Genomic DNA, 13,003 nt, shown 5'->3' on the forward strand with positions numbered 1-13,003 from the left:
CGCAGTTCGTGGGTTCAAGCCCCACGTTGGATTCTGTGCTGACAACTCAGAACCTGGAGCCTGCTTCGGATTCTGTGTCTCCCTCTCTCTCTCTCTGCCCCTACCCTACTTGTGCTGCCTCTCTCTCTCTCTCTCAAATAAATAAACATTTTAAAAAAACTTCCGTTAATTCTAAATCTTCCCAGACTGAAAGATATTTGTGCACAGGAAAGGATAGTTGGTAACCCAGCTAACTGAGGCTACTGCGGCCCAGGGTTTCCGGCCAGTACCAGCCGGAATGCTGCAGAGACTCGGAACGGGCCTTCTCCCTGCCTGGCAGCCGTGCGGGGGAGCCCTGTCTGCAGTGGTTGTGCGAGTGACTCCAGACCCTCAACAAGATGCGTGAGTGTAGACCGAATTCCTGCGCTCCGGTTATACGTGCTCCTTAATTCAAACACCTTTGACTTTAACAGGGATCCTAAAATATGTAAGCATCTGTTCCTTTCGACATGAAAGAATTTAAAATTCTTTAAAAGATTCTTGGAACCTTCCTTCCTCTTATTTTTTCAGACTGCACACAAGTCCCATAGATATGTAAAATGCGATCCCGGTGAATTCTGTAGGTCACACATAAATGGCCAATTTATGAGGTTTCCACTGGCTGAGGCCTGGTGAGAAGGCTGCATGCGGTGTGAGTCCCACGGTCTAATACTTGGCCCTGTGTATGTGGCCCTGCTTAGAGAGAGTCTGAGCTGTAATTAAGGATCTCGACACGAGATCTTCCCGGATAATCTGGGTGGGCCCTAAATCCAGTATTTGTCCTTGTAGGAGGTGGAAGAGGGGAAGATTCAGACACAGAGAAGGCCGTATGGAGGTGGAGGCAGAGACGCGGGGAAAGAACCCCCTGGTGCCTCCAGAAGCTAGAAGAACGGGAAGGCTTCTGCCCCTGGCAGGAATGCTGTCCTGCCAGACTTCTGGTCTCCAGAACTGTGAGAGAAGACCGTTCTGTTATTTTAAGCCACCCAGTTGGTGTTATTTGCTGCGGCCGCCCCAGGAAACGCATGCAGGTATGTTCCGGGCACACCTGCTGAGGCAGGTGTCAGCAGGTGTGTTAAGGGGCTTTTAGGGGCGCCTAGGTGGCTCAGTCAGTTGAGCATCTCGGCTCAGGTCATGATCTCTCAGTTCGTGGGTTCGAACCCCTCGTCGGGCTCTGTGCTGACAATCCAGAGCCTGGAGCCTGCTTCGGATTCTGTGTCTCCCTCTCACTCTGCCCCTCCCCTGCTTGTGGTCTGTCTGTCTCAAAAATAAACAAACATTTAAAAAGTTAAAAAAAAAAAAAAGAATCTTTTGAGGGGGCGCCTGAGTGGCTCAGGGGGTTGAGCGTCTGACTCTTGATTTCAGCTCAGGTAATAATCGCGGTTCACGGGTTCAAGCCCCACATGGGGCTCTGTGCTGAGCACGGAGCCTGCTTGGGATCCTCTCTCCCTCTCTCTCTTCGCCCTGCCTCTGCTTGTGCATGTGCACACACGCTCTCTCTCTCAAAATAAATAAATAAACATGTTTTAAAAAGACTTTTTTTTTTAAGTTATTTATTTTGAGAGAGAGCAAACGCAGGTGGGGAAGGGGCAGAGAGAAAGAGAGAGAGAATTCCAGGCAGACTCTGTGCTGTCAGTTCAGAGCCCTAGGCAGGCTTGTACCCATGAACCGCGAGATCAGGACCTGAACCGAAATCAAGAGTCAGACGCTTAACTCACTGAGCCACCCAGGCGCCCCAAGGCTCTCTGAGTTGCAAGTTTGGAAACCCAGTGATGCCACCCTTTTCATAAACGAGGCACTTGTAAGGACCTGGTTTACTAGAACTGAAGGTCAAGAAAGGATTTGGGCCTCAGAAAGGGATGAGAAGCAGGACATAGAATGAGGGCAGGACCCTGTTTATCTTTGCGTCTGCTTCATTGTTTTTTCTCCCGGCCACCCAGCTTCCATGTAGAATATGGTCACCCCGCAGCTCCTGTAGGTATATGTTACTATTCCAGCCACACAGAGAGACTAGTTAGTCTCATTCACCCCCAAACCAACTTGAGTAGCCCAGGTTCCCAGCTGAGTTTGATCCACCAATCTTGGGGGCAAGATTCACCATCTAAACATGGCTGCCGGGTACCTATGTCTGTAGGTCAGGAGGCTGATTCTCCGAGAAAAGCAGGTGTTGAACGTGTCTACCGTAGCATCTGTCTTGTTGCTCTGTGTTGTGTATCAGTTGGCTACTGCCCCATCCCACAATGTTGTCTAAAAAACCCCAAATAATTACTTATATTCACAGCCCTGCAGGGCAGCTGATCTAGGCTGGGCTTGGCTGGACAGTCCTGGAGCTCAGGCTCAGGGGATGACAGCCACCAGGGAATAGCTCTTCTTGTGGTGACGGCATAGGTACAGGAGGGCAAGCCCCAAATGGCAAGCACGCTCCAAGCCCAGGCTTGCCTCACATGCGCCAACACCCTATTGGCCAAAGCGTCACGTAGCTGAGCCCTGGATTGGTGGGGCGGGGAAGTACACTCCTCTAATGGCGTTTAGGTGGGTGGGAGAGGATTTGGGGGTAATAATCGAATCTATCACACGGTACAGGGTTTTTAGTAATGGAACAAAATGACCAAACGTGATGCGGCTCATAGTGGGACACCTGCCATTATGTACCTCCTGACGTAGTAGAACGTGAAGTTCTTAAAACAACCTATCAAGGCTCCTGCCAAACATGTTTGAATTGAACCTCGTTAAGCCTCTAAACGGAACTTCCAGTACGTGGGAAATACACGGAGTGGTAGAGGGTTGGGTTGAACGGATCCTGTATTCGTTATCAATTGCTGAGGAACAGATAACCCCCCAAACTGAGCTACGTGAGCGCTGAACAGCATCTCACACGACGGTACGAGAGAAAGGAAGGAGAGAGCCGGGTGTGACCTAGTCTCAGGAGGCAGAAGCTGTCACTTCTGCCGCATTCCGTTTGTTAGGAATGACTCAGGATGTGGCTGACCCTCAAGAGGAAGTTCTGTCTTTTGAGTCTGGAGAGTCAAAGAATGTGCGGACATATTTAAAAATCACCACTGGAGTGATTCAAAGGAACCAAAAGCAATGTTTCACATTCTTGACTGGATCCTGGATTTCTTTAAAAAAAAAAAAAAAAAGCCATCCAAGTAATTCTAGGGGACAGTTGGGGAACTCGGGTATGAAAAAAGTATCAGATGCATGAGACAGTGATAATTTCCGCAGGTGTGATAAAGGCGTTGTGGTGATGTGGAGGAAGCTCCTTATCCTTAGAGGATACAAGTGGAAGTCTTTAGGGGCGCCTGGGTGGCTCAGTCGGTTAAGCGGCCGACTTCAGCTCAGGTCATGATCTTACGGTCCGTGGGTTCGAGCCCCGCATCGGGCTCTGTGCTGACGGCTCAGAGCCTGGAGCCTGCTAACGATTCTGTGTCTCCCTCTCTCCAACCCTCCCCCGTTCATGCTCTGTCTCTGTCTCAAAAATAAATAAACGTTAAAAAAAAAAAAAGGAAGACTTTAGCAGTGAAATGGCATGATGTCTGCTGTCCGCCATTTATTTTCAAACAGGTCAAAGAAAAAAGAGATAAAGCAAAAGAGGCAAAATATTAACACTTGAATCTCAGCAGAGAGTACGTATGTGTTCATCGTACTTGTTCTTGACTTTTTATACTTCCAAAATTTTCACAATTGAAAGTAGATAAATGCAATAGGATGGCTTGGGTGAAATTCAGAGTGAAGTTCTCCAGCTCAAGGCTGAGGAATCAGGCTGTCATCCTTGGCTTGCTTTGCCCACAAGGAAACTGAGAACTTTTGCTTTTAAGTAAATGTTCTTCTTTCACCCACTATTTCTCGCAAATGGGGGCCTCATCGGCTTGAAAGAGACCCAGGAAGGAATCGCTGGTATCTGGGTGACGCTCCCTCTGCTAAACCAGGCAAAGAAGCCACAATGAAGATATTAAAGACACATAGGACCCACAGGACAAACCGCAAACAGGTGTCGAGGAGCAAAGTCAATGTGCTTTACAGAGAACAGAAGTTGCAGGACCTTCGGTGACCAGCTGAGATAAGGAATAGGGGTGGGGAAGACGACCCCCTCAAACTTGCAGCCTGTGTTTCAAAGGCAACCACCAGGAAGTCTCTGTTAGGCACCGAGGACTCCTTGGAGGAAGAGGAGGGAGGTCAAACAAAGACCTCAGGACAATGCCTCCGAAACAAGCCCACAGTCTCCACTTGAGAGTGCTTAAAGAGAATCCTACGCGCTCGAAATTGAGGTCAACGATAAAGTGAATAAATTCATAAAACCTGAGTTCAACCTCCTATAATAGTTTAAGAACTCACCGACACAAACACCATCTCATCCATTCAGTGCCGTGCGTTTTTCTTACAACCAGGCATTGATTTTCAAATCACATTTGATTGAAGTACTGATAGGAAGCACATAAAATCAGAATGGAGGAACTTTCTGCAGGGTAACAGCCTAACAGGGAGATGACTCTAGATTAAAAGAGCTTTAAGAGAAAAGAAAATCTCTGGGGTGCCCAGGTGGGTCAGTCGTTTAAGCATCCGACTCTTGACCTCAACTCAGGTCATGATCTCACGGTTCGAGGGTTCGTGGGTTCAAGCCTGCATTGGGCTTTGAGCTGACTGTGTAGACCCTGCTTGGGATTCTCTCTCTCCCTCTCTCTCTCTCTCTCTGTCCCCCCACCGCCCCCGCTTGTGCACATGTGCTCTCTCTCTTTCTCCTTCTCTCAAAATAAATAAATAAACTTAAAAATGTTTTAAAAAACAATCTCAAAACTTGGAAATGGAAAACGGAGGGCTTAATGTCCTTGCCTTCCAATGTCAGTGTCATGCTGGGGCTCTAACCCTCGGGGCGCAGGCTGGGACAGGGGACACCTTCATTTCATTGAGATATTTGGCAATTCTGTGAGGGGAAGGGGATGATGTGCAAAACCCAGTGACTTCAACGATTCTTATGTGACAGCAGCTGAGGTTAATTTCGTCTGCTAGGGATGCAAATGATTCCTGTCTGGTTGCAAAGATAATCGAGACTGTCTGGATGATCAGTTTTATTGCCTGGGAGGTTGTTGACCAGGTTTCTGCCCACCTATCTTAGCAATCCTTCTCCAGTGCTTTGGTCTCTCAAAGGGTCTCTCATACCCTTTCTTTTAACTGGTGCCATCATCCTAGTTAATGAATGTTAATAGGAGACTTGTGGTTTTGCCTTTTTGAAAATTCTATTTTGAAAAGAGACGCATAGGGGCGCCTGGGTGGCGCAGTCGGTTAAGCTTCCAACTTCAGCCAGGTCACGATCTCGCGGTCCATGGGTTCGAGCCCCGCGTCAGGCTCTGGGCTGATGGCTTGGAGCCTGGAGCCTGTTTCCGATTCTGTGTCTCCCTCTCTCTCTGCCCCTCCCCCGTTCATGCTCTGTCTCTCTCTGTCCCAAAAATTAAAAAAAAAAAAAAAACAACATTGAAAAGAGACGCATAAAATATGTGGACCTTATTTGGATCCCGTTTCCCAGTAAGCCAGTTGTAAAGGTATTTTTAGGGAGACGGAGGGCATTTACCAGTGGGTCCAGGTATGAGATGACTTATATTAAGAAATAATTTTAACTTTCTCAGATGTGAAGATGGTGTTGTGGTATGAAGGCCAATGATAATCTACTGTGTGTGAGAAATTACCCAAACCATAGTATTTTATTTTATTTTATTTATTTTTTTTTATTTTATTAACTAAGCTCTACGCCCAACATGGAGCCTGAATCAACAACTCTGAGATCAAGAGTGACAATGCCCCACTGACTGAGCCAACCAGGCGTCCCCAAATGATAGTATTTTAAATGTAGGCTTCTTGTTATTTAGGTGTGGCAAAGTCAACAGATCAGGGGGTGACCGCCATTGGGAAGGCAGTTTGTTATACATCCCCAAAGAAGGGGTTATATCACGCCTCAGGTGGGCCACATGGGGAAGTATCAGGGTCATCCAGGAGGCAGAGGGAGTGGGAGAGAATATGGGCCAGGGCCTTTACTGGGGTTTCCACAGGAAGGAATGGGCAAGACACAGAAAGCAAGTTGAAGATTGGCCGGTCTGAATAGTTTCGATGTGCTCTGGGGCCTGGGGATACCTCTAGTTGTGTGACACTGGCCCTGGGGTGATGAGTGCAGGTGGACAGTGACCCAGAGTGTCGGGGCCCCGGGAGAGTCCAACAGGGAAGTGACTGGAGCACAGGCTCTGGATCGGTTGGTTTGCACAGGAAAGGTCTGCACTGTCTCTGGGAATTGGCTTAGGCCTGGAAAGGACACTCTCTCCAGGGTGAGCAAGTCTCCGCATGTCAAAGTATCAGGGACGGATGATTAATACACACAGCGATTTAAAGTTATTTTTCGTATTTCATACAGTTTCTAAGGGTCAGGATCTGGGAGTGGCATAGCCAGGTGGTTCCAGCTCCAAGGTCTCTTAGGAGGTTACCGTCAGGATGCTGGCCAGAACCACGGTCATCTGAAACCCGCCTGGGGCTGGACGGTCTGTGTCCAAGGTGGCCTAGGCATATGGCGTTGGAAGGAAGCGTTGGCTCACGGCTGGTTTTGGCCAGCAGTCTCGGTTCTTCACCATGTGCGCCTCTCGATGGGACTGTCGGCTTCTGTCACAGACAGAGAAACACAGAGAGAGCGAACGAGAGAGGGGTAAGCCACACTTACAAAAATACATTAACATCATCAGAACTGTCACTCCTGTCGTGTGCTACAGGTCACGCAGACTAACTGTGGTGCGCTTGTGGGGGAACATGAGTCCTGGGAGGCGTGGGTCAGTGCCAGCCGACTCACAGACGGCGGCAGTCAGCGAAGATTCACACCCTCCCCGTGTGCAAATAAGTCAGTCCCTTCCAGAGTCCCCGAAGTGTCATGTTCTTATAGCATCTAGCTCCACGTCCAGAATCTCATCATCTAACTCAGGTCTGGGTGTGATTATCTCCCCTTAGATACGCTTCCTCCAATACAGGTCTTCTCGATAAATTGTCTGTCCCATCCCCTGTGTATTAGTCAGAATGGGCTGCTATAACAAAATACCACAGACTCGGGGTGGTGGGGGGGGGGTGGGTTGTAAACAAGAGGCACTTCTTTCTTGCAGTTCTGGAGCCCGGGGCGCCCAAGATCGGGGTTCCATCTTGCTCAAGTGTTGGTGAGGACTCGCTTCCTGGCTTGGAGCTGGCTGCCTTCGTGATATATTTTTACACAGCAGACAGAGATAAAGAGCTAGCTCTCTGGTCTCTTCTTCGTCTTCTTTTTTGTTTGTTTTTTTTTACTTTTAATGTTGGTTTATTTTTGAAAGAGAGTGAGCACAAGCGGGGAAGGGGCAGAGAGAAAGGGAGACACAGAATCTGAGGCAGGCTCCGGGCTCTGAGCTGTCAGCACAGAGCCTGACATGGGGCTCAAACTCACAAACTGTGAGACCATGACCTGAGCTGAAGTCGGACGCTCAACCGACTGAGCCACCCAGGTGCTCCTCTGGTCTCTTCTCACAAGGGCGCTGATCCTACCAGGAGGACCCCACTCTCCTCGTCCCATGGAAACCTAATTACCTCTAAAGGTTCCCTCTCCACACACCATCACATTGACGGGGTAGGGCTCCAACGCATGAGTCTTGAGGAGACACATTCAGTCCATAACACCCTTCCCACTGAATATATAATGGGACAGACATAGAGTAACCATTTCAGATGCTCTTGCTCGGAAAGGGGGAAAATGAGAGCCAGGAAGAAGTCGCTGGTCCATGTAGATTCTAGAAGCTAGTCAGGCAAACATTGTAAATTCCTTAATTACGTCTCAAGGCTTAGGAGCTATACTCCCAGGCCCTGGACTCTGCCCTCTGGGCTCCTGGTTCTTCCCTGCGAGTTGTCCTTCCTTCCTGGAAGGTATCATGTGTTTGCTGCTGAATGATATTCTCAGCCTGCCTCCAGCCAGTAGACTTTTGAGGGTCCGAAGGCCTCTTTGTACTTTGTACTGTCTCTGCCCTTTCAGTCTGTGGTGGTGATATTCCTATACATGTAGTTCTCTTAAAGACTACGAGTTTTCTGTGAATCTCACTACTATCCACTCCATTAGTCAAAGACAGCACCCACAGGCCTCTCTGAGATGAGCCCTTCTCCACCTTGGGCTTCTGCAACCAGCTGAGGGTCAGTATGGCCACATGTCCTAGGAGCACCGTCCTCCGACTGAGAGGCTCTGTGCGTGTCCTAGTCTATACGGGCTGCTGTAACAAAACACCACAGACTGTGTGGTTTATAACCAACAGATAATTTGTTTCTCCCAGTCTCCGAGGCTGGAAACGTGAGATCAGGGTGCTGCACGGTGGGCTGAGGGTCCTCTTTGAGGATGCAGACTTCTCTGTGTGTCCTCACATGGTGGCAGGGGCCAGGCAGCTCTGAGGGTCTCTTCTGTAAGACTCTAATCTCATTCAGAGGGATCTACCCTTGTGACTTAACCACCCCCTCAGGCCCATCTCTTAATACCACTGCATTGGGGATTAGGATTTCATTTTTTTTTTAAGTTTATTTATTTATTATGGGGGGGGGAGGGAGAGAATGAGTAGTGGAGGGGTAGAGAGAGGGAGAGAGAGGATCCCAAGCAGGCTCTGAGTTGTCAGTGCAGAGCCTGATGCGGGTCTCGACCTCACAAACCGTGAGATCGTGACCTGAGCTGAAATCGAGAGTCGGATGCTTAATTGACTGAGCCACCCAGGCACTCCAGGGATTAGGATTTCAAAACATGAATTAGGAAGGGACACAAGCATTCAGACACCTTTAATCTCTTTAGAGCGCCTGTTGTCTGAGAACAGAGCTCTGGAGTGCTACCGTATATTGTTCTGAACGCTCTCTCTTTTTAAACAATGTTTATTTATTTATTTTGAGAGAGAGAGAGAGAGAGCACAAGCAGGGGAGGGGCAGAGAGAGAAAGGGAGAAAGAGAATCCCAAGCAGGCTCCTTGCTGTCAGCACAGAGCCTGACTTGGGGCTCGAACCCATGAACTGAACCTTGAGACCATGACCTGAGGTGGAATTGGGAGTTGGAGGCTAAACCGAGCCACTCAGGCACCCCTATCGGTGCCGTTTTCATTAAGAGGTTAATTAAAATCCTATTAGGTGTTTTTCATGGAAATGGACACCAAGATTCCAAAATTAGGATGGCAAAGTGAAGGATCAGAAAGAGCCAAGATGATTTTGAAGATGGAGGGAAGAGCTTCACTCTCTGTTATAAAACTGTGATAACGAAATCAACATGATATTAGCATACCGAGCATTTGAGAATAACAATAAAAGCCCCCAAAACACATGTGGGGCGATATTTGAAAAAAAAAAAAAAGGTATGTATTAACTATCTATTGCTATGTAACAATTTAGCCCCAAGTTTAGCAGCTGAAAACAATAGAGCTTATTTCGGTGCAGTATCTGAGGGTCAGGAATCTGGGAGTAGCTTAGCCAGCTGGTTCTGGTACAGGGTTCTCTCAGGAGGTTACCGTCAGGATGTTGGCTCGGGTTGTGGTCATCTGCAACTTGACTGGAGCTGGGGGACTCGCGTCCGCCATGGCCCAGGCAGGTGGCTGTAGATCAAGGGCTCTCTTTGCCACGTGGGTCTCTCCACGTGCTCCTCAATAACGTGGCAGCCTGCTTCCCCCAGAGAAAGCGATCCCAGAGAGAGCTAGAATGCAAGATGGAAGTCGGCTGTCTTTGGTCGCCGAATACCAGAAGAGACACCCCATCCCTATTGCTGTCTCCTCTGACCCTGGCATCACGTGGGAGGAGATTGCACCAAGGCATGAATTCCCAGAGGCACGGGAGCATTGTGGGTCATCTTGGAGGCCGACTACCACAACATTTCTGAGGGGCCAAACGTCATGTTGTTTATCGTTTACAAACTTCAGCAAAAAAAAAAAAAAAAAAAAGAGAGAGAGACTGATGAAGCAAACTGAGCAAAATTTAGGCTTTCTCTCTGGGGGTGACAAGATGGCTAACTGGCCCAAGAATCCTCTAGAAGCCAGTTCCTCTCTTTTCTACCCAGACTCCTGACTTGCCCCGCACCAGCACACGGCGCTCTCCCAGCTGGCTACCAATAAATACAGCTGCATTCATACAGCTGTAACAATAAATACAGGGGGTGGGGGACTGAGTCAGCAGCGTGGCCCCATAAATGCTACCAGATGAACCCGAATGTGTTCTCCCTCAGGTCTTATTCTGAGATGTTCTGAAACACACCAGCACTTTTTCTCATTTTGTTCCGAAACGTCTCTGGAGGAACGGTGCCACGGGATACTTGTTGTGGCCTTGCCTTCCAGGTCAGTGTTAACCATGGGGTTTTAGCAGAGTCAGCGGTCTTGTTGAACTTTGCCTTAGCCCCGACTGTGAATTCAGCTTGGGCTCATTCGGTCCCTGGAGTGTAGTTCCTTATTTTATCATGAAAAATAAAACAGCTTTGGAAGATGACCAGCTGTGCCTGCTGGGCCACAGTTCTTTAATTTATTAAGGGACTCCATGAAATCCTAGTGTTCACTTACACAAAGTACTTCTATAAGAATGTAATTAAAAATTTTTTTTTCTAAAGCCTGGCTTAAATGTTAACTCGTGTGATGAATTTTCCAGAGGAATTGGGAACTAAAATTGGGGAAGCTGAAAAACTGCCATTTTGGGTGTTGTAAGAAATTTGTAGGGCGCCTGGGTGCCTCAGTCGGTTGAGTGTCTGACTCTTGGTTTTGGCTCAGGTCACGATCCCAGGGTCGTGGGATCGAGCCCTGTGTCAGGCTCCCTGATGAGCATGGGAGCCTGCTTAGGATTCTCTCTCTACTTCTGCCCCTCTCCCCTGCTCACGATTTCTCTCTCTTTCTCAAAAACGAAAGACCAAAACAAAACAAAAACTTGTGCATTTTAGGATAGAAATAAAAATTTATATTTAGGGCTGTCCCTCAATTTGGTTTTGGAGATAATACTTTGGCGGACTGCTTTTAATTATTCAGATGTTAAAAAAAATACCTCCCCGTTATTTTGGAGAAGTCCCAACGCGGTAAAATAATTAGATCCTACATATTTCAGACCGGGATATGAAGGGATCTGTGTGATGCTAAGTCAGTGTATCTCTAGCAGGATAACAGTGGGGAGGACAGGAAGAGTAACCACCATGGTGTGCTGGTCTGGCGATGTGTTCTTTTGGCTAGACTAAGCACTTTGCCCAGAAATCCCTTCTTGTAGTTTCCAGTTTGAGCTACAGGGGTATTCCAGCTTGAGTTGCACCTGCCTTTCGCCAGCTGGGCTTTTCTTGCTGAATCTTTCAACCTAAAACCGTGGAAGGCTGATACTGACATGATACTGACATGACTTGTACAGATTATCTAGTTCAATTGGGTTCTAAATTTCGTCCATTCTAAGAGTCACCTGGGAAGCTTTTTTCAAATACAAATTCCCCGGTGCCACTTATGAAGATTCTGGTTCAGCAGGTCTGGGCCCGGGACATCTGAATTTCCTTTACAAGTTTCTTAAGTGGTTTTGATGATAGGTCGACAAGTGGTTTTGCTGCCCACTTGATTCTCATTTTATAGTTAGGGCGACCAAATCCAAAGAGAAGGGACATGTCTTTGGGTTAAGGAAAATGACAGGAGGGGCAAGCAGAGCCTGTGTCTTGATAGACCTCTGGCTGCTACATTTGCGTAAACAAGGCTTTCTTCAGCTAGACGGTGATGCTTGACCAGTGACTGTGTTTGTGGTACAAAATGCCGAAGGAATAGTTCTTGAGGAATGCAGAGGAGAGAATATTAAAAGAGTTGCAGCACTGAAGCAAACTTCCTGGCGAAGAGTTCTAAGAACCAGGGATGATTTGCATAAATGGTAAGACAGAGGGCAGCCTTCTCCCCAAGGTGGGAAAGCCATAAGAAGGCAGGGGTCCACCCCGGCTCAAGCAGAAGGTGTAACTTAAGACAATGAGTAGAGTGTAGGAAGGATCTGCTAGGTACGTTTAGGAAAATCGGCAAGAGGGTAGGAATAAATTGCTTTTAAATGCTGTGGCAGAGGCACGTTTCATAATATAGGGGTGGCTCATAAAATTTGAATGTACAGCACATTTTGCGAATTGAGACTGATTGGGAGGAAACTTTTTTTTTTTTTTTTAGCTTTAAAGTACATGAGTAAATTTCACCCTGAGCCAGCAAATTCTAGCAAGGCACAGAGTCTTGCAATGATGAACTGTCTCATTTTAACAGCAGTGTTATTAAATAAGAAGTTGGTAACGATGCTTGGGGAAACTAAATTAGCAAATAGAGAAAAATGACATGTAATTAGTCGTATCTAGTCTTTCCATGTAAATAGTACTTCCAAGATGCTGGAAGATGCTTAAAAACAGTCTTATAGAAACAATTTTGTGTTTTGATGGAAAACTATGGTTGTCTAGAAGATGCCTTCCAGGCTGATTCTCATCTTTCAATGCCTTGGAGACATTTGACACTCGTGTAGTTACAGGTGAATAGTAGATGCGCAGGCTGTGTCCTGTGTCATTGCCCTCTTCCCCATCCTGTGGAAAAAAGCCAATTTGCTTTCCTTTGCACTTGCCTTTCAACATTTTTTTTTAATTCCATATAAATGTGTGTGCTTTGACTCTTTTAAAAAAAAGGTTTTTATTTTTTTATTATTATTTTTTATGAATATAATTTATTGTCAAGTTGGCTTACATACAACACCCGTTGACTCTTTTTTTGAACTGGTTTTAATATCTGCCTGTCTTCCTCATTAATTAACGAGTAGCACAAAATCTGTAACACGTCATTTTTACATCTGTGTGACATCATGACTTCACCCGTCTGAAAATGACCCTTGAACAGTCCTATTGTCCGTTCACAAACCTTACTCCTGTTGTCTGTTTATCTTACCGATTTGCCATCTTTCTGGCGGGAAAATCTAAGTCATCTTTTATCTGGATTCGCACATTTTCCAATTAGGAGCATCTAAATTAATAA

General features: G+C 47.0%; 1 long non-coding RNA gene across 1 annotated transcript; it reads left to right on the forward strand.

Moving 5' to 3' along the window:
• The first annotated feature begins 574 nt into the window (after window positions 1-574).
• On the forward strand, window positions 575-7,279 carry LOC123385478. The gene is made up of 3 exons (XR_006598089.1): window positions 575-1,046; window positions 6,413-6,697; window positions 7,143-7,279. It is a non-coding gene; the product is annotated as an uncharacterized LOC123385478 (long non-coding RNA).
• Window positions 7,280-13,003: the final 5,724 nt, after the last annotated feature.

This window comes from Felis catus, chromosome A1, assembly GCF_018350175.1.
Source record: "Felis catus isolate Fca126 chromosome A1, F.catus_Fca126_mat1.0, whole genome shotgun sequence".
NCBI classification, from domain to species: Eukaryota; Metazoa; Chordata; class Mammalia; order Carnivora; family Felidae; genus Felis; species Felis catus.